Raw genomic sequence first — 21,635 nt, 5'->3', positions numbered from 1 at the left:
TGTTTGTCAGAATTCAGAGCTACTTTGCTTTAATGTTGGTTTTATAATGCCTGCAGATATAGAAAAGTGCAATGCAAAATAGAGTTCTGCAGTAACTGTTATGACCTGAAGGACTACAGTTGTTAAGAGCTTGTTTACAGCTAAGAGTGCTTTATAATTTTTGTTTTGATGTCTTGGGAAATTTTATCTCATGAATACCTGAAAACTCAAGTCATTGCTCAAACTGAAGCAAAGAACTTTTTTATATTGCCTTATTTCAATAAATATACCTGCATTAAAATGTTTCCAATTTAAAGCCATTGTAGTGCAACAAGCTTGAATGGGGAGCGGGGGGGGGGGGGGGGGGAGGAAGGGCTGCAGTGATCAACTGAGAGGGTGCTGGAAAGGGAAGGAGGCTAGGTGGAGGGGTGGATTAGGTGCTGGTACAGTACAGCAGCTGTAGGATATTAAAATGTTAGAGAAAATACTGTGGTGTTCTGATTTTTTTTCAGTCTCTCTCTTTCCCCCTCCAAGAAAACCATAACAATTGCACTCAACTTGTGTTTGGCTGACCTGTAGTTGGGTCTCCAACATGTTTTGACTTATGTACTTGTGGCTTCTTTATGCATGCAATAAAATACCAGATCAGAAGTTTGTTAAATGCAGCTTTTATTTCAGTGTGTTTTGTGCATTTTTAAACCTTTGGGTCCTCTCCCCAAGTTCTGGAAGTTCCAGTTTGGGTCCTCTCCTTACTTGCTTCTCCTGTGAAATTTAGTAAGGGGGATAACTTTATTTGTAGTTATCGATTTAAATGCAGGGGAAAATCTCATTTTTGTCAAAATGAAGCTGAAGATATAAGTTTGAATTTGAATTGAAATAATATGGTAATTGTTGCAGAGCTGAAATAAATAGAGGTGTCCAGGAGGAGAAAGGGGCATAAAAACTGCACATACTTGGAAAAGCGCCCAGCAACATCTGTCAGACATCCAAGCAGAGGCTTGTTAAAATCACGTATATGGTTTTTATTTAGCATAGTGTGCATTTGTGCCAGGATTATTATGCATTACCGTTCTGGATGTCCATTTGGGTTTTGGTAGCTATCCATTGTCCTCAGGCTCTTGTGTGGAGAAGGGATCCTGGCTCTCAAGGGAAATCTCAACAGAGTCCTGGTTTTGCTTGAGGACCTGAGTTTCTTTAGTAGTGTTCTCCCCAGGACTAATTCAATCCTGCTTCTCAAAGTAAGGATGGATACAGCATGGCTAGATGTTTTCTGTCCTTGGTTTTTGATAATTCTCTTAGAGCACCTTTTTTTTATGAAACTTTTGAGAAATGTCCCCAGTGACTCTTTTACATTGCTTCCTTTACTCTGTGCTTATATACTATCATATTACAGTGGCTGCTGTTAAGGCAAGACTGGATTTTCTTCTCCAGCAAGATCACAAGGATATCCTTGACCTTTGCCCAGCTCTGTCAGTACATGAGGCAAGACTATTTTGTTCAAGAAGGTATGAGTCTCGGGCTATGTCATCACAAATGTTGTACTCCTGGCTGTGAATCTGCATTTAAAAAGGGAGGTGATATACCTGGTTAACATGACCCGAAAGCAAGAGAAGGTACTTAGGTGAACAGACGGGTTATTCCCAGTATGAAGCAGTGCAGTGTGGGACATATATTGGAGGTTTTCCAGCACTCTGAAGCATGGCTGCAGCCATGGGAACCTATTTCTGTACTACCTCATCCCCAAATGAATTCAAATCACTTTAAAAATAGGATATTCAGTTTGCAAAAGCTAATGCATTGCAAAAATGGATGGATTAGAAGGTGTGAAGATGAAACTAAGCAGAACCAACACAAGTGTCTCAGTGCATGGACACATACATGGACTCAATTGCCATTAAGTTGCTTGAGGGCATCCCACTTAGGAGGAATTATTGTCCTAATTAAACAGTAGTCTTCAGTGTTAAGCATCTTTAGCCTTAAATCTGTTCCTTGAAGACATCCCAGTTAATTGGGGGTACGTGTTATTGCTCAGTTTTGTATTATTTATACTCTGTTGAACATAACACAATTCAAAAGAGAACTTTAAAAAATCTCTGTCATGTTAGGGAGAGAACTTGCTCTTAGTCATGCCCAGTCTCCACCATTCTGTAATTGTTGATATTGTGTGAAGCAAGGCCCAACAAGATACAGAGGAAATGTAATTCAGGGCCTATAAAACAGAGGAAAAGGTAGTGAAACATAGCATAGTGCCCTTTTTCTTGTGTTCTTTATGCCACTCACACACAATACTGAAATATGTCATTTTATTTTGGGACACTCTTTAAAAATTAGTATAAAGGGGACATGATGGCTCAGGAGATTCTTAATGGATAAAAGGTATTTATGCCTCTAGGTTAGTAGTGACAAAATGTTAACATCTAATGCAGGGCTGTGCAACTTATAGCCTGCAGACCATACAAGGTCCCTGGGAGGCTTAACTGTGGCTCCTGGTTCAGGTACCACTCCCTACATGCATGCCTCCTCCCTGCTGCCCGTCTCTGGGCTCCTGCTCCATCCTCCAGCTTTTTCTGCTTTGCCCCATGGTCCAGAGAATTGGGGGACCTAGGCTGGTGATCTGGGGGTGTGGGGGGGGACACCATGCAGCCAGTGGGGAGAGAGCCTGTATTGCATGTGGCCCGAAGTAGGGGATGAGGGAAGGCATTTGGCCTCCAGCCACTCTCAGGTTGAACAGACCTGATATAACGGACAGCTTGTGTGAAACAAGAATGTGCATCTAGATCCAGTTTCTAGTAGACTGATGTACATCTCATACAACACTACCACAGTGGGCCTGAATTGTTGCTTTGTTTGGAAACGGTGTGGAAGAGCCTTTATGGGAACAAACAGGAGCTCTAGTTCAGTTTCTATTCCAAAAGATGTTTACTCCATGGCAGTGTAACGAAGATTGTCTTACTATGATAAACCTTAGAGCTTTTAATTCTTGGAGCCCTATCCTTGTCAGTAATGAGAAAGTAGCATGGATACTACTCTTATTATGTAACTGTATTCTGACAGATATGGGTGACCATGGTTAAAAAATGTACTGGTGTTTGCTGACACGCAGCTAATGCTGGTATAGGACCTAAATTTGTCAGTGTAGGACTGTGGTTCTCAACCTTTTAGGACTCAAAGCACCCTTCATCCAAATTGAAGCACCCCTTGAAAAGTAAGATACCAATTCCTACTTTTCACTCCTTTTGACTACAGAAAAACGTTAGAGCAATTTTTCTGTTGCAAAACCTCAGAAAAACCACAACAGGGAAGACATTTTTAAATACTATGGATTCTTATTTGAAGTTTCTGGGTTTATCTTGTGAATTATGTTTGCACACCCAGCAGTACTACCATTGTGTGGCACTGTTGAATGGAGCGCAGAGCATCGCAGGGTGCTGTGACACTATGGTTGAGAATCACTGGTGTAGAAGGAGGTCTGGTGTGTGTGCCATACTTGCTTTGTGGATATTATAGAGAGACTTCAGTTTCTAAGGTTATCAGTATGAGATAACTCGGTTTATGTGTGGAGGCAAAACTGTTACCTTTTTACAATAGTTTAAATTTTAGCACATGAACTTTTGGAAGCACGTGGTACATAGGGTTTTTTGTTTAAAGAGAAGCATAGATGGATACATAGCACAGTGAACTGTTTGCTCTTGCTTTGCATGACCACTTACATAGCTCTTGATTTTTTTTTTCCTTGTTGGAAGGTTAGGTCTTAGCATAGTGTATGGGAGAGTTTTAAATTGAATGAGAGAGGCAGTTTTGGACCCTTTCTCTAAGATATGCATTCATCCCTTTAGTGTTTATTTATGTTGAAGGGGTTGCTGGTATTCTTTGGTTTGCAGGAAAAAGACATTTGCAGTCATCATATTTCCCCTTCTTCCAGTACAAAACAAAAAAGCAATATGTCCACAAACAATCCTAATGTATTTTACAGCTGGGTTGATTGAAGCACAAGGAGATCATGTGACTGTCTTGTGTCTCAGTCTGCAGCCCAGCTGTAAGTTTGGTACAAGGAGGACCTCATTGAAAACCAGATGCTATGTCTGCTTTGAAGTTTTTTGACTCAATTACCCAAACAAAAATATTACTTAATGGTTTCATTCTTGTTGCACTTTTGTTGATGACTTTAAAAAAAAAAAAAATGCAGCAAATGCATAGGCTGTGAATGGTAAACATCACATCCACTATATAGTAATTTGCAGCTGTGATGCATCTTAAGTAGCGACCTGATGTGCACCATGCAGATTCTTTCCATTGAATAAATGCATATACTGTATAGTCTGCTTAAATCCTTATGGTAAAATGGGCTATAAACTACTGTTTTAGAAGCGCACACATCTGTGGGCATAGCTTTTCTACTAACGCTCATTATTAACAGCTTATTCCTTTTACAGATACATAGTTGGAAGAAAATTGATATCCACACTAGGGCCATGCTACCCTTTAAGAGTTAGTGGTGCTGGTCAGTTAGAAAAGTGCATGCCATGTAAGTCTACGTGAATTAGCACTATACACATTATCAAGCATATTAATATTAGCCATTTTCCTTTGGATCTAAGGTCAACTAGTGAAAGTGAAGGGAAAACTCAAGTACTTGCTTTTACTTTTTAGTATGGAGATATCAAATTACACTTAATTTAATCTTAGTATTTGTCTTGTTTTCCATATCTTTTGGATCTTATGAAGTGAGTTTTGGGCCCTACAATTATAAAGGTTTATGACAGACTTGTCTTCCTATTTTTAGGTAAAGATTATCACTTAATCTTTCAAACAGAGCACATTCACATGTGTGGGAACACTTCCCCTACCCCCTCATCAAAAATACTTTTTTCATGGGCATTTACCTCTTACAGGAATTTGTGTGTGTGGGCTGGCAACTGCAGTAGAGTGAGAATTGGAATACTAAACGATCTGCATTGTCCTAATATCTTCATAAAATGCATAAGAAATTGCATGCAGACTCGGTGGGATATTTCAATCTAGATAATCTGATACAATATTTAAAAAAAAAATAAAATAAAAGCTGTGTGTGGCATTTTGAACTTGAAACACATTTTTACCTCATAAGTTTTAAAGTGTTTAGGGGAGTAGCTGTTGTGTGTGTGGACTAGGAAATTATAAAAGGAAAAGTGTTTGGGGGCTATGAATGGGTGGTGTCACCTCAGTTCAACTCCAGGGAGCTCAAAACTTGCTTAATAAAAAGCAAAGGAACATGTTGATGGAAGGTGTACAGTGTATGCAGAGCTATATGCTCTGATCTTTTAATACATAGCATTTTTAATTATACTTTACATGTAAACATTGTTCATATGGTATACTCAGAATTTTTGTTAGTATCTAATAGATGTTTTCAGAAAAGCACCCCCTGGGAGGGAGGGCGAGAACCAATGGACACAAGCTAGTCAAAGAAAAGTTTTGGCTAGACATAAGGAAAACCTTTTTCCATACGAGTAACTAGAATCTGGAACACACTTCCAGCAGAGGTGGTGCAATCGCCATTCCTGTTGGTGTTCAAGGGGAGGCTGGACAAGCACCTTGTTGAGCTCATTTTAGCCGAATTACCTCCTGCCCATGGCAGGGGACCAGAGTTGATGATCTTACCCTTCCAGTCCTTCTATCTGATCATTTTTAGGAGTGTATGTTACAGTGAAAATGTTCTTACAATCTTTTTTCCCTTAACATAGTTGGTAGACTAGAGTTAGATTGTAACTCTTTCAGAATTTAACTATTTGTTTGGATAACTAACTTTATGGTTGAATTTGGTGAGAATGGTGTGTTGCATTGTAAAAAGATACTGGAATTGTCATTACCTTAGTAATTTATATGTAACTGAATTTCTTCTGAAGACTTTTTTAGAAATATATTTCTCCTTTGCAACATATATGTTTACATCCACAGCGACTTATTCTGTTGCTTCATTGTTCTTGAAACTTTGAATTTACAGCATTTATTTGCATATGTCATGTACCTCTACTCCCTGGTGTTGCGCACACTTGTGTTGCGCATCAGCTTTCCAGAATTGGGATGCAGGTCTTAAGTGAGGAAGGTTTTGTTTTTACCTTTCCTGGAATGGAAGCAGGAATAGAAAAAAAGCAAGCAGACAGCGTGCTAAAATAGCTATTGTTTCCCCTTCCACAGGGGCAGAGTTCATTGTTAACCCTCTCGGACACACTGGTGAGGCAGTACCTTTTGCCTGAAGAGCCACTGAGTTGGCTGAGGGTGAGTGAGCTGCTGCATGCAGTATCTTGATGAGGCTTGTAGTTTGGAAGCAAGTTTTATTTACATGAATTTACATAAAGAACTATTTTCAGTAAATAAATAATAATCTTGCTGCTGCCCTTGCAAGGCTCTGGAGCCTAGCCTTGTTGATGTCCTGCTGCACCACAATGTTCCTGCTGCCTTCTGGGATGCTGCACTTCCTGGAAAACACTCTGTTTCAGGAGGAATTCCTTTGTCATTTCTCTGTTACCTACCGTGGAAAAATCTTATTTTCTACATTCTGCTTTCTGAAAACAAAATGTGTTTTATTTGGGGCATGTGGTATGTGAAAAACTATGGTAGTTAACTGAACTATCCCAGTTTTTAAAACTATATTTAAAAAAATACTTTTTGTATTGGAAATAAGTTCTGAGGAAGAACAGAATGTGTTTCTTGGAAGTACAGAGCTGCTCTGCATTTTTAAGCCTTAGGGAAATAAAAGTTGCCCTCTACCTGGCTGTGACACTTTTTGAAATAGTTTTTAATGGCATTTTCAGAAGTCATCTGAACAAATAAGTTCCTTAGGTACACCTTCAGGGAACAGACACAGGTGAAAAAGATCAAACTTGAATACATAAAGGTGAATGTAGCTGTCCATTTTGGCTGTGTCCAGATGAGCATGGCTGTATAGTACATGTAGGTGTTCCCTCTGCTGCTATCTTGCAACAGGGGAGGAGGGGGGTGGAGTTTGACCCTGGGAGATCCTGGGGTCAGAAAAATCCATGCCAAAAAAAAGTGGCATGTGGCAGCAGTGTGTGTTGCCCAACACAGGAGTCTGGCCGGCCAGAACCAATTGCAGGAGTGCCATGGCTATAGCCTCAGGATACCCCCAGGATCCCAGGTAAGGCTGCTGGGGCCAACTAGGTTGCTAGCCTCAGACCCTCTACCCCACTGGGGTAACCTGCTACATGTCAAAGCACGCGCCAGAGCATGCATGGCATGGGTATTCCTCAGGGACAGATGGTGGCAGCGTAAGGTGTGCTGCTGTTGCTCATTCCCAGGGAAACGAACAGCTGCGTTTGTCTGGACATGGCCTTCAAGGAGTTAATAGGGTTAGGCACCAATTCCCTTTTCCATGTTTTGGCTTCTCTAAAGAAATAAGTAGATAAGGGAGAATGTGGATCTGGGTGGTAACTGTTTACATTGATTTTTTTGTTGTTTTTTGGGGGGGTGGGGGATCCTATTCAGGGGAGAGCTGTTTAGCTGTCTGGGAAAAGGAGGAGAAAAGGAAGGAAAGAGTCAAAGGAAATGAGGCTTTGACCAGACTCTTCCTTCAGTGTGACCAAGGCTATGGAAGAAGATGGGGGCCAGCTTGCAAAAGAACAATCAGTGGGTGCAGCCTTTTGAGCTCACCTCTCCAGTTGGCGCAGATTAGCAGCCACAGGGGAAATGAGGGAACTGGAGCACCAACGGAGAACAGAAGTAACCTTTCCTGACGCTGGAATAGCAAAGATATGGGAGGGGAAGTGCCCGAAACAAGAAGCAATATAGGCTATATTGTGAACAACCAGCACATTATACAGCACGTACAAGTTAGTGAATGAATCAATAAGGGTGATCTATTCATGGAACATGCACCTTTTTGTCAATCCTGGTATTTTTGCAGGCATGCTTATAAATGTTATGGTAGTGGATAAGGGTCAGTCAAGAATGGAGCTGGGCTCCATTGTGCTCTCTGTACAGACACTCTACAGCAGATGTAGATGGGGATCTGGCCCAAAGAACTTAGTCTGATGGAAGAGATGGGGTGAGAGGTGTAACATATAAGCAAACTGAGCAATGTAATGACAGCAGATAATGTGTTCCATTACTTTCTGGGCGGAAGGAGGGTATTTAGAAGGTAATGAGCTAAATTGCCTATCCTTGGATGCCTGGGAAATTTGCAGCTCTAGAAATCCAAGAGTGGGGGAGCATACAAACATTCTAGCCTGTAACCACCCCATTTCCTGCAGGCAAACGAGGGTGGGGCTTCTCTTTTAGGGGAAATGCCTCCCAGGCCCTGCTCTAGGGAAGGTGTAGCGGGGCAGCGGCATCTTAACTTCTCCCATGATCAGGAGGAGTTGAGCAACTGAGAAAAGTTCCTTGCTCTTTCCAAAAAATTTTCCACTTTTGATGAGGTAGATCTTGCCTCGGCAAGAGTTTCCCTTGCCAGAACAAACACCTGTACTCTTGCAAGAAATCCAGCAGTGGGGAAATACTCCCTGCACCTTCTCCAGACCAAGAATCAGAAGGAGTTGAGCAACAGCTGCTCCCTGCGCTTTGCCCAGATGTGGATCCCCACCTCTATAAGGGGAAGGCACAGAGAATGTTTCCCTGCCATGCAATTTCCTCATGACTACAGGCATTCATTCTAGTGTTAGAACCTCTTGTGCAAGTGAGATCTTCCTCATCAAAAGTGGAAGACTTATCTTGTGTATCCACCAGGTTTCTGCTATGAGAAACCATGCATACTCCTGGTGCCTGTATGCTTGCAGTTTCTAACAGGGGAGCAGCATTTCTCCTGCTAGAAATGTAATCTGTGTCCACACCTTAAGTCTTGATGGCTTTATTTACTTACTTATTTAAAATGAATGCCAGCACATACTAAAAAGAGCTCCTTTGCTGTGGAATTGTTTAGCTTTAGTTATTGAATAAATCTCTTTAATGGCAGGGGTTGCAAGTGTAGGCTGTTTCTCTTAATACTTGCATTGCTTTCTTTTTTATGTATTTATTGGTAAACTACAGGGCATTATCTGATAATAGTGTCTTATGTTTAACTTTTTTCTTTCATGCTTAATTACAGTTTTGCTCTAGAAATACTGTAATGAACTTTGACTTAATATACTTGTATAGAACTGTAATGTTGTGACAGACAAAAAAATCTATAAAACCACATAGAATATTTAAACAACTCATAGGTCTAATGCTGTTTTAACAGGAAATTACCAAACTAAGTGCTTTTGGGGTGAAATTTTTTGTAGAAATCTTTTGTTCACTTTTTAAAACTATTAAGTGGAAGAGAGCTTTTTACAGTTCATTAAGGGAATGCTTTTTGTGTGTTACCAGAATCAAAGTTCAAAGTCTGACAAAACAACACATCTCTTTGCCAGCAGTATTAAAGGAAGGGAAGATCTTTTAAACCTATCATATCTACTGTTTTGGATGCTTCCTCCCCCCCCCCCCAGCATATCTGATAGGCTATATTTGGAAATGTAGCTGGGCTGCATATTACCAAGCTTATTCATCTCTGGTGTCAGTCTGTCCTTTCTGCAGAATATTTCAGTAGTTCTTGGGAGATGCTGTTTTAGATTGAAAGATGACCTGATACTTTAAAGTCCTATATTGAGAATTATAGCAATATTTGAATATTATGTCAGTCTGTCTTCTGCCTGTTCACAGTGGGCTGTAAAACTATAAACGTACTGTGTTGCCATCACTTTTTCTATGTATATCTAGCTAAAGATCATAAGAATATGTTCTAAGTAGTCATAGTAGTGCACAGGATTTGGTGCAGTGGGTAAGTGTTGCTGAGCCGCTCTACAATGGTGACCACTGCAGTTGGGTTTGATATCCATGTAGAAGGGGAGATAAGAAAATCTACCACAGTAACTTTTAACTTTAAAAGGGAGATCATAACAAAATGAGGAAGCTAGTTAGAAGTTAGGCAAAAGGGGCCCATAAGGAGGTGAACACTTGCGAGCAGTGTGGGAACTCCTTAAAACACCATAGTGAAGGTTGCATTTGCAAATCAAAAAAATATAAAAAGTGGACCAAAAGAAAGCCAGTGGTTCAGTGGCAGAGTTTGAGGCACTAAGTAGAAAAAAGGCTTCTTTCACAAGGTGGAAGTCAAATCCTAATAAGGAAAATAAGAGAGGGCAAACTGTGGCAAATCAAATGTAAAGCTGTAATAAGACAAGTTGAGAGAGAATTTGAGGAGAAACTTGCTAGAGACATAAAGAAGTAACAATAAACATTTCTTTAAGTATGTTAGAAGCTGAAGGCCTGCCAGGGAGTCATTTGTGCCTTTGAGGATCAAGGTCTAAAAGGAATGCTGAAGGGCCATTGCTGGGAAACAGATGAATAAATGCATTTAGTCTTCATTGTGGAAGATGTTAGGGGACATTCCTTTACTTGATCCACTCCTCAGTAGGGACAAGTCTGTAGAACTGACCAAATTGAGGTTTCAGTAGATGACTCTGCAGAGGAAATTGATAAACTAAACGGTAGCAATTCACTAGGATCTGATGGCATTCATCCTAGGATCCTGAAGTAGCTCAGATTGGAAATTGCTGAACTCTTAACTATAGTATGCAACCTATCACTAAAAACAGCCTTGGTACCAGAGGACCACAGGGTTTTCAGTGTGAATATTTAAAAAGGGATCTAGAGGGGACCCAGGGAACTACAAGCCAGTGAATCTAATGTCTACTCCTGGAAAACTGGTAGAAACCATTTAAAAAAAAAAAATTGTTCTGTTTATGGATGAATGTGACTTGCTGGTGAGAAATCAGCATAGCTTTGTCAGTGTGAAATTTGTAAATTGGTGAAGCACAGAGTTCTTTGAGGATGTGAATAAGCAGGTGGATTGAAGTGATCCAGTTGAAATAGTATATCTGAATAAAAGCCTTTGACAAGGTCTCCTATCAGAGGCTCTTAATGAAGGAAGGTAGTCATGGGATTACAAGAAAGATCCATTTGTGGATTAGAAATTGTTTTAAGGATAGAAAATGGAGTGAATATAAAGTTTTCACGATGGAAAGAAGTAAACAGCAGCTTTTCCCAGGGATCTGTGTTGGCACCAGTGCTGTTTTAACATGTTCATAAATGACCTGGAAAAGCAGGGTGAGTAGTGAGGTGGCCAGATTTTCAGAAGTCACAAAATGATTTAAAGTGGTAAATTAGGCCACCGTGGACTGAGAGGAATTACAGAAGGATCTTGAAGTGTTGAGTGAATGGGCAACTAAATGGCAGATGGAATTTAATGTAGGTAAGTGTAAAGTGATGCACCTGGGCAAAAATAACCCAGGCTGTACCTACACTATGATGGATTCTAAGAAACAGATATGGGAATTATTATAGACAGTTTGCTAAAAACATCAGCTCAGTTTTTAGCAGCTGTTGAAGAGGCAAATAAAATGTTAGAGATTATTAGGAAGGGAATTATAAACAAAATTGAAAGTATCGTTATGCCTCTTTATAAATCTACAATGTATCCACACATCTAATATTGTGGCCAGTTCTGGTCTCCACATCTCAAAAAGGATATAGAAGAACTAGACAAGGCGCAGAAAAGGGCAACAAGAATGGTTAGTGGTATGGAGGGGCTTCCATATGAGGAAAGATTAAAGAGGCTAGGCCTATTCAGTTTAGAAGTGGCACTTGGGGAGGGATATATAAAGGGCTTACAAAATACTAAATGAGGAAGAGAAAGTAAATAGGAATTTATTATTTACTGTCTCAATATAAGACTTAGAGGTCATAAAATTAAATTAGTAGGTAGTAAGTTTAAAACTAACAGAAGAAAGTTCTTTTTTCATATAGTGTGTAATTAAAGCAGAACTCATTGCCACAAGGTGTTGTGGAAGCTGTCAGTTTAACCAGATTCAAAAAGAGATGGGACAAACTTTTGGAGGAAAAGTGCATCAGTAGCTATTGAGCAGGGGAGTTTAGGTTTACAGTCTCTAAATCAGTAATCACTAACCAGTTGATCATAATTGACTTGTTGATCGTGGAGCCTCTGACAGTCTATCTCAGTCTGGGAGGGTTGAGCGTACCTGCGTGCATGCACACATGCATTCAGTGCCCCCCTCCCCTCCCCTCCCCTCACTGAGATACAGAGCTGCAGGTGTTCTAGGAGTGGCACAACACCACATGCATCCCACCGCTGGGCTGAGCCATGCCCCCTGCCACTGGGGCCGAGGCGGGTGAGTGGGACAATCCCCCTTTGCACCCAGGCATGCCCCTTGCTGCCGGGTGAGTGGAGCCCTGGCTAGTGGGAGGATTGAAGCCTGGGTGGCTTGTCAAAGTATGTGGGGGGTTTTGTGTGCCAAGCCCCACTACAACTGCACCAGGAGCGGTGCAGTGCCACGGGCGTCCCACAGCTGGGTGGGCAGGGGGCACAACTGAGTCCAGCAGTGGGACGCATGTGGCATCACTCCCAGGACGGCTGCACCAGGGCTCAGCATGCAAAGCCCAGCACACAGCGGCAGCTGACTCCACCATACCCCGCACACAGATCTGGGGAGCCACGTGCTTTCCATACCTCCCCTGGGGTGTGTGCTATAGTGGGAGCTGCCCTGCCCCTCCCAGATGAGCTGCTTGGGGCTCTGTCCTGTGCCCTGCCCCACCCTGGCTGGGCAGCGCCTGCCCTTGCTCCACTCCCTCCCTCACTGCAGGGGCCTCGATCTACCCCCCCCAGTCCCTTCCCTCCCCCATGCCTCTTCCCCCCCAACAGACTTCCCAGCCAGATGCTGCTTTCCAAGCTGCTGGGCTGCTTATTGGCAGTTAGATAAATATTGGCTGATTTATGGTTGGTTAATAGTTGGCCATTGGTATTGGCCCAAATAATCTTCACCGGTGCACCCCTACAAATGGCTTGGTTTTGTGGGTGCCTTCTTGACACAAACTTACATAGCGACCCCCTGGGTGTAACTAACATTTTTTCAGTATATCTGAAATGTGGAGGAGGGTGTTAGTAATTGTAACAACATCTATTAGACATGAACAGATGATTCAAGATTGGTTTGGGATGATGAGTCATGTGGGAAGAAGATATTGATGGATAAGTTTCTGATAAGTGAACTGGGTTTAAATGCATAGTTCAAAGTAAAAACATAGTTCAAAGGAGATGGCTTCTTAAAAGGCAATTTATTTGGTATCTTAAAATACCAGTCTGAAGTTGCTTTTTTTTTTTCCTTTGTGAAAAAGACCTGCTAACTTAATCACCCAGGCAAAATGTTGTTTCCATATCGAAATTCTGATTTCTAAGGAGTCTAGGTCTAACAAATAGATCTTTCAAAGAGAAAATGTAAAATTTGGATAGGAAATTATTATTAGAAAAAACATTGTTATTATAAACAGAGAAATCCAGGGAAGCCTAAGGGGGGAAAAAAGAGGCATATAGGCAGTGGAAGCAGGGGGAAGCTCCTAGGGAGGAGTATACCTACTTGGTCTGCACTTGCAGGGAGGCAATAAGAAAGGCCAGAGCAACTACAGAGCTGAGGCTGGCAACACAAATTAAAGACAACAAAAAATCTTTTGTTTAGGTATGTAGGGAATGTAGGGAGTAAAAGGAAGGCACAGGGCAGCATAGGACCCATACTGAACAAGTAGGAGCAATTAGTGACAGATGGTGGGGGACAAGGCCAAGCTCTTAGTTTCATAATAGGTAGGGTCGGAAGGGACCTGAGCAGATCATCAAGTCTGACCCCTTGCCATGGGCAGGAAAGAATGCTGGAGTCAAACGACCCCGACTAGGTGATTATCTAGCCTCCTTTTGAAGACCCCCAGGGTACGAGTGAGCATCACTTCCTTTGGAAGTTGGTTCCAGATCCTAGCCGCCCTGACTGTGAAGTAGTGCCTCCTGATATCTAGCCTAAATCTACCCTTGGTCAACTTATGGCCATTACTTCTCATTACTCCCGGTAGTGCTCGGGGGAACAGGGACTCTCCCATAGCCTGCTGCCCCCCCCGGCCAGTTTGTAGATGACTACCAGATCCCCTCTCAGCCTTCTCTTGTGGAGGCTGAACAGGTTCAGGTCCTGTAGCCTCTGCTCGTAGGGCCTGCCCTGCTGCCCCCTGATCATACAGCTCTCCTCTGAACCCTCTCAATGCTGTCCACATCCCTCCTGAAGTGTGGCGCCCAGAACTAGATGCAGTACTCCAACTGCGGCCTGACCAGTGTCGCATAGAGGGGAGGATCACCTCCTTGGATCTGCTCGTGATGCATCTGTAGATGCACGACAAGGTGTGGTTAGCCTTCCTGACCACGTCCCCACATTGGCGGCTCATGTTCATTTTGGAATCAATAATGACTCCCAAGATCCTTTTCTGCCTCTATGCTGACTAGAAGGGAGGTCCCCAGCCTGTAGGTACGCTGCTGGTTCTTCCTCCCCAGGTGCAGTACCCTGTACTTGTCAGTGTTGAAACCCATCCTGTTCTCATCCGCCCACCCCTGTAACCTGTCTAGATCTAGTTGCAGCCTGTCCCTCTCCTCCAGTGTGCCTACCTCTCCCCACAGTTTAGTGTCATCCGCGAATTTGAACAAGGTGCTTTTCACCCCCTTGTCCGAGTCACTAATGAAGATGTTGAACAGTGCAGGACTGAGGACTGAGCCCTGGGGGACCCCTCTGCCCACATCCCTCCAGGTCAAAAATGACCTGTCCACCACCTCTCTCTGGGTGCGGCCCTCCAGCCAATTGGCAACCCATCTGACTGTGTAGGCGTCAACACCACAATCTCCTAATTTTTTAAAGAGAATGGGGTGAGAGACAGTGTCGAAGGCCTTCCTAAAGTCCAGAAAGACTACGTCCTCTGCGACATCTGCATCCAAGGATTTTGTGACCTAGTCGTAGAAGGCTACTAGGTTGGTCTGACAGGACCTGCCTCTAATGAACCCATGTTGGTTGCCCCTAAGCATGATCTCCCCTGCTGGTCCCTCACAGATGTGCTCCTGGATAATTTTCTCAAAGAGCTTCCCCAGGACTGAGGTAAGACTAACAGGTCTGTAGTTTCCTGGGTCTTTCTTCCTCCCTTTTTTGAAAATGGGGACTACATTGGCCCTTTTCCAGTCCTTTGGCACCTTGCCAGAGCACCATGAGTGCTTGTAAAGCTGTGCCAGGGGTCCCACAATGACCTCTGCCAATTCCCTCAGCACCCTGGGGTAGAGATCAGGACCTGCTGACTTGAATACGTCTAGACCCACCAGAAGTTCTCTGACTAGGTCCTCACTGACCCTGGGTCCGTTGGAAATCCCAGTGGGGGGATGCCCCGGTCCCTGCTCAAAAAGATGGAGGCAAAGAATTTGTTAAAGAGGTGTGAACTGGCTGGTGTCATAGCAGAGCTGCTGACACAGATGTTTGAGCACTCAGGTTGGGTCCTGGAGGACTGGAAAAGGGCCAATGCAGACCCTATTTTCAAGAAGGTGAGGAAGGAGGTTCTGAGTAATTATAGATCAGTTAGTCTCACCTCTATCCTTGGAAAAGTCTTTGAAAAAATTATTAAGGATTATATTTGTGTCAGTCTAGCAGGAAAAAGGCAGCATGGATTCATAGCAGGTAGATCATGTCTGACTAATCTGGTTTCTTTTTATGACCAGGTCACAAAATGCTTAGATGCAGAAGTAGAGGTAGATGTTGTTTACTTGGGTTTTAGGAAGGCCTTTGCGGTATCTCATCCCATTCTCATAAATTAAGAGGCTGTGATTTAGGTGTTTACACAGTCCAGTGGATGGCAAATTGGCTTGGGGGATACACCCAGAGATTGGTGGTGGATGGGTTGGTATCGACCTGGAAGGATGTGGTCGGTGCGCTCCCGCACGGCTCGTTCCTTGGACCTGTACTCTTTAGTGTCTTCATCAGTGACTTGGATATGGGTGTGAAGTGTACTTTATCCAACTTTGCGGATGATTCTAAATTGTGGGGTGAAGTGAACACACTGGAGGGTAGGGAACGATTGCAGTAGGACCTGAACAGGTTGGAAAAGTGGGCAGAACACAATAGGATGCAGTTCAACAAGGACAAATGCAGAGTGCTGCACTTAGGGTGTAAAAATATCCAGCACACTTACTGGCTAGGGAATGACCCTCTCAGCAGCACAGAGGCGGAAAGGGATCTTGGAATTGCAGTGAGTCGTCAGTGTCCTGAAATCATCAGGAAAGCTAACTGCACTTTATCAAGCATTAGCAGATGCATGACAAATAGAACCAAGGAGGTGATACTTCCTCTCTGTGCGGCATTGGTCAGACCACAGTTGGAGTACTGCATCTAGTTTTGGGAGCCGTACTTTAAGAAGGATGTGGGTAACATCGAAAGGGTCCAGATGAGGGCTAGTCATATGGGTAAGGGTTTGCAGGCTAAGCCCTATGAAGAGATACTAAGGGACCTGGATCTCTTCAGCCTCCGCAAGCGAAGGCTAAGAGGTGATCTTGTGGCTGCCTACAAGTTCTTAGGGTGGTGCAGCAAGAAATCGGAGATGCTCTGTTCACCAGGGCGCCTCTTGGGGTAACAAGGAACAATGGTCACAAACTGTGACAGAGAGCAGATTTAGGCTGGATATTGGGAAGAGCTTCACGGTAAGGGTGACCAGAATTTGGAATGGGCTTCCAAGGGAGGTGGTGCTTTCCTTGGGGGTCTTTAAGAGAAGGCTGGATAGGCATCTGGCTGGGGTCATGTGACCCCAGCACTCTTTCCTGCCTAGGCGGGGGGCCAGACTCGATGATCTGTTGAGGTTCCTTCTGACCCTAATATGTATAAATCTATGTCCATCTGTTAGTAAAAATCTGCTGTAAAAATAACTGCTGTTACAAAAACATGTTTGCCAAGACTGTACAATGGACTTTGTGGCCCGGGAAGTTCGTTTTTTGTCCTGAGCTCCTGCAGTGAAGCCCATGCGCTTTGTTTAAACAGAATTTTTACTAGTTCCTGTGATGGGTTTGTTATATGCTGTCTGAACAGTACAGTATTAGGCAAGGGGCTTGTGTTCTCCTAAGAAGATCCCAGATCATAAAATAAATAGATATATTTCCCTTATGAAGTTGATTCTGGTGTACTAAACCCATTTAAATCTATTTTTTTTTTTATTATGGTTTAGGAGATGAAGTCCACAATGAGTTACTTTTTAAGGCCAGTTCTCTTTATCTTTATTTTTTTTGTTTTATTTTAAATACTATCTCTCTCTTTTTATCTTTAAATACAAATAGTCTCCTTATTGACCACGTTTTCACATAAACTATAGCTTCATAATTTATTTATGTAATCAGTGAGGTAAACCAATTACTTTTCTTTCTGTCTCCTTGTATGAAACAACTATGACAATCTCAGATCCTTCTAATTTGTATATAATATCCTCTTTTCCCCTCTCCTAACAAAATTTACAACCAACTATGCCAGTGGTCATCAACCAGTGGATCTTAATCCACCAGTAGTTCTTGGAGCCTTTTGGAGTCACTCTGAGCCTGGGATGAGGGGCTGAGCGCGTGGGGGAGGGAAGGGGCAGGGTCTAGATCGAGGCCTCCACAGTGAAGGATCAGTGCCACAGGCAGGAGCAGGAGTAAGTTGAGTGGGACCTGGCCAGATGGGACTTAGCTGCTGGGGAGGCACTCCCCCAAATAATTTTTTCTCCCTGTGCCTCAATCTGCTTCTCTGCCGTTCCCTCCCCATAGACTTGCCTTTGGAGGGAGGAGGGTGATGTGGTGGCTCACAGTAGATCTTGGGTTGATTTTTAAATGCCAAAGGTGATCTCCTACTTAAAAAGGTTGGAGACCACTGGACTATACAGTTACTCTAAGCTCCTTAAAACCTCCAAGGCAGTTTATAAGGTTCTTTATAAATATCCTGCACGAGAAGGCTAAAAAAATGAGAGCACCCACCTCGCACTATTTTTTATTAGATTTTTGTTCAGACTTGCTTTAACAAATGACTTGACAGGAAATCAAAATTGCTCAAAATCATCTCACTTGTCAGAAATCCCTTTCCTTTTACACAACATTGGCATCTTGAGTAATATAAACTGCATTGTCATCATTGCAATAATACTGCATTGACATAATTGGAATAGTTTAACAGCATCTATACATAATACTAATAGTTCTATAATTTGGTCATTAATATTCATAATATCTGCAGTATGTATAGTGCTTAGTATTACATATTAGTTCAGTGCTATAGAAGTACATACTATACATTACACTGCAACTGAAGGCACAACCTATAACCTCAGGAACTTCCAACCTATGTTCCTAGTCATACATTTAGATCCATGACACAGACCCATCTGTTCATGCAGATTCCCATTGGTTTCTCCAGGATTGGACTATAGTATACTTGGGAGTTAAACGTCAGGTAAGTGAGAGGAAAGAATTATATAAAATGTCTTCAAGTTCCAGTGATGGCTATGCATGCATTGAGTTCCTCATGCATGCATCAAGTTCCAACTATTTGAGTTGGTCTAATAAAAGATTTTGGATTTACCCAAAGAACCTTGTCTGCCTCAAGATCCTCTGTTAATTCTGAACAGGAGTTAACAGTGATAGACATAATCAACTGAAACTACATCAGAATAAACTTGTCTAGGTCCTTTATTTGAATTTCCTTTTAAATTCTTTGAACAACAAAGATACAAGTCAAAGTTGACACAACCTGTCTGTCCCTGTTTGCCCCCCCCCCCCCGCCCCCCCCAGGCCAAAACAAGCCTTGCTAAGCTGCAGGATCATAGAGGCATGTGTTCCCCTCTATCATCTGAGGCCCAGCTCATTCTTGTATCAGTTCTGAATGCAGACAGTAAGCTAGAAGGGTGCTTTCTGTCTGCATTTAGAACTCCTACAAGAATGAGCTGGGCCTCAGTCAGCCTTTGAAAAAGGATGACTTCCCATTGTTTGCCTTTTGATGCTTATAAACAAGCCTTCATAAAGAGGGTTAGATTAGCTGTTTGAAGTTGGAAAAGAATGGATACCCTGCAACTTAGATATTTCAGGTGTATTGTATTAAATGGGCATGAAAATTATATGGCATAATCTCTCAATCAGGCACATCAAGAAGACTTGAAATGTTACTGAAGCTAACAGCTTGAAAGAGTCCAGTAATATCTGATCATCTAACGCAGGGATGCTCAACCCCTGGCCTGCAGATCAGATCCGGCATCTGACCAATCCCCAGGGCTCAATTCTGGCACTTGGGTGGAACCTAAGGCCCATCCCAGGAGTGGTGCAGGGCCCAATCCTGGTATGTGAGGCCCAATCCATCTTGCAAAACTGCCTTGCACAACAACTCTGTCGGCCTGCAGGTCCAGAAAGCTAAGCACCACCAATCTAAAGATTACTGCTGGGTGAATAACAACTAACTGTACAATAGTTATGTTGGCTGTTAATATTACTGTATTCTGAATGCAAATATAAATGACTGTTCTGCATTTTTTATACCAGAAGTATGCAGACATTGAATACTTACAGAATACCTGAATAGACATTAAATGGAATGTAACTGTTTTGGTCACGGTCAACATTAGACAAGCATTTTTCCCCACTGCTATTAAATTAATCTAGTAATTCAACTCTCTATAAACAAAACTTATGTTCCATCATATAGAAATGTTTATAAAATAAAACAAAACAACCTCCTGTAACTCCACAACACCAAGCTTATATAAAATAGCTTACAGGCAGCTATATCTGTAATGATTAGTCCCACTCTAAAGTAGTCTTAAGGGGCTCATCTACACATGCTATTTAATGCGCATTAAACTGTCACAAAAACATGCTGTATAGCTAATGCGCATTAAAATAGGCTAATGGGCATTTTTCTAGTACCTCACAATGGAGGCACAACTTAATATGCATTACCCAAAGTGCAACAATTACTAGGCCAATACTCTAGTTACTGTAGCAATGAAAACATTTTTCCAAATTATTCATATAAAACCACTGGTGGTGAGTTGTAGCAAAAGTAAATCATGTTGTGATAGACTGGTAATCTTCTTCCCATTTTGAATTACTGTTTGTGTGTACAGTCACAGATACCAATTTGCTTCAGGAGAACTGAGCTCTCATTTGAGAGTGAGTGTCCCTAATTCAACTGATAGCTTTGTCCCAATCTCTGATGTATACTTGCAGCGTAGATACTTTTAAAGATGGCAAATTCATTAAAAATAATGAATGCACAACTTTGTGGGTGCATCCACACATGCAAGCATGTGCACTTGCAGCAGCTTAAATAGAAGTGGTGCAAATTTAAGCCAGGGCTTTTTGCCTCAGTGCATGTGCCTGGACATGCACTTTGTTGTGGAGCAAATTGTGCCATTTGGGGCAAAATAACCCTGCTTGGCTCCTCCCAGATCTGCAGCAGGGGGAGCTAGAGCCTGAGGCCAGCAGTATATAAACCCTGCTCTGGCCAGCAGCTCAGGGCTACTTGCCTTCAGGAGCTTCTGAGGCCCAGTCACTTGGTATCTGGGGACACTAGCCCATTGTATTAGCTAGACTGCTGAAGCAGAATCCCAAATTCACTTTTTAAAATATTCCAAAATCCACATTCTTCCACAATTGGAACAAAAGAGAGGGAGAGATTGATCAGATGGACAATGTTTTATTACTATATTTACTATGTTAAAGAAATTTGGAAGCCTACCAGTGTCTCTAACATCATAATAAAATAAATCCTAAATATCTATGTTTTAATGTTTGCTTTTGGTTTCCTTATCACATGGTGGGTATGTGATGGAGGGGATGTGGGGTTTGCAGGAGGGGGTGGGGGGATGTGGGGGGATGCGAGTCAGTGTGCGTGTAGGTGTGGGGGGATTGGGTGTGGGGGCTTCTTGGTAGGGGTGGGCCCTTGCATGAACACCGCGTACCCCTGGCAGCTGAGGGGGGGCACGGTGGCGCTGGTGGCAGCGGGAGCATAGGGGGGGCAGGGGTGGCAAGCGCCGACCGGGGATAGGTGACCACCTGCACACGCCACCAGCAGTGTCAGCGGTGATTGCTGACTGCCTGCAGACGCCACCACTGGCAGGGGGGGTGGCAAGCGGCAGCTGCCTGAAGTCTGAAGGGGTACACCGCTACGCTCAGGGGGTGCGCGTGAAGCCTCCTGCTCCTTCTCTCCTATTGCCAGTGAGTGTGGGGAGTGCGGGGGAAACAAATAGGGGATAGGGGGAATGAATGGGGGCTGGGGCCAGGTGGGGTCCCCCCCCAATCCCCTACTTACCTGGCACAAAGCTAGTCCAGGTCCCTGCAGCTTGCACCGCTGCCTGCCCCACACGGGCAGGCAGTGTGCTTCAGCACTGGGGAAAGGGCCAACCACAGAGACGCTCTGGCAGGCTACCAGAGTGTCTGTGTGGCAGACTGAGCCTCTGGTTGCCTCAGGGCACGGTCCTGGACCATGCCCTGACCCACTTTTTCCCCCCGGGGTGTTGTTTGACCCCTGGATATCCAGGGGTTTCATTTTTCCCCCCGTGCTGCATATTTGCAGTGCAGAGAACGTTTTTTTTGTACTTGCACGTGCCTCTTGCAGTGTCTTAAAGGGGTTTGAGATGCTGCAAGAGGCACATGCATGCTCATCTGGATGCACCCTATATGTTTTTCCACCCTTTTGTAATGTTAACTGTAGTTTTATTTGGAAACTTTATGAACTTTTATTTCAAACGTGCCAAGCTGCCTGTCTTGCATTCAGGCTCTC

The 21,635-nt window shown here is 43.1% G+C and overlaps 1 protein-coding gene across 2 annotated transcripts in view; it reads left to right on the top strand.

The window, feature by feature from the left end:
* The window catches only part of SETD3 (SET domain containing 3, actin N3(tau)-histidine methyltransferase), a 91,943-nt gene that overhangs the window by 13,642 nt on the left and 56,666 nt on the right, over positions 1–21,635 (top strand). The window contains exon 2 of one of the 2 annotated variants that reach the window (XM_059723211.1): positions 6,157–6,237. The exons of the other annotated variant lie outside the window; for it this stretch is intronic. The gene's annotated coding sequence lies outside the window, so the exon portion shown is untranslated. The remainder of the gene's footprint in view (positions 1–6,156; positions 6,238–21,635) is intronic. 2 annotated transcript variants of the gene reach the window in all.

Source organism: Alligator mississippiensis, chromosome 2 (genome assembly GCF_030867095.1).
Source record: "Alligator mississippiensis isolate rAllMis1 chromosome 2, rAllMis1, whole genome shotgun sequence".
In the NCBI taxonomy this organism is placed as follows: domain Eukaryota; kingdom Metazoa; phylum Chordata; order Crocodylia; family Alligatoridae; genus Alligator; species Alligator mississippiensis.
The sequence above is the reverse complement of the archived record's forward strand: the minus strand, read 5'-3'. Positions and strand labels throughout refer to the sequence as shown.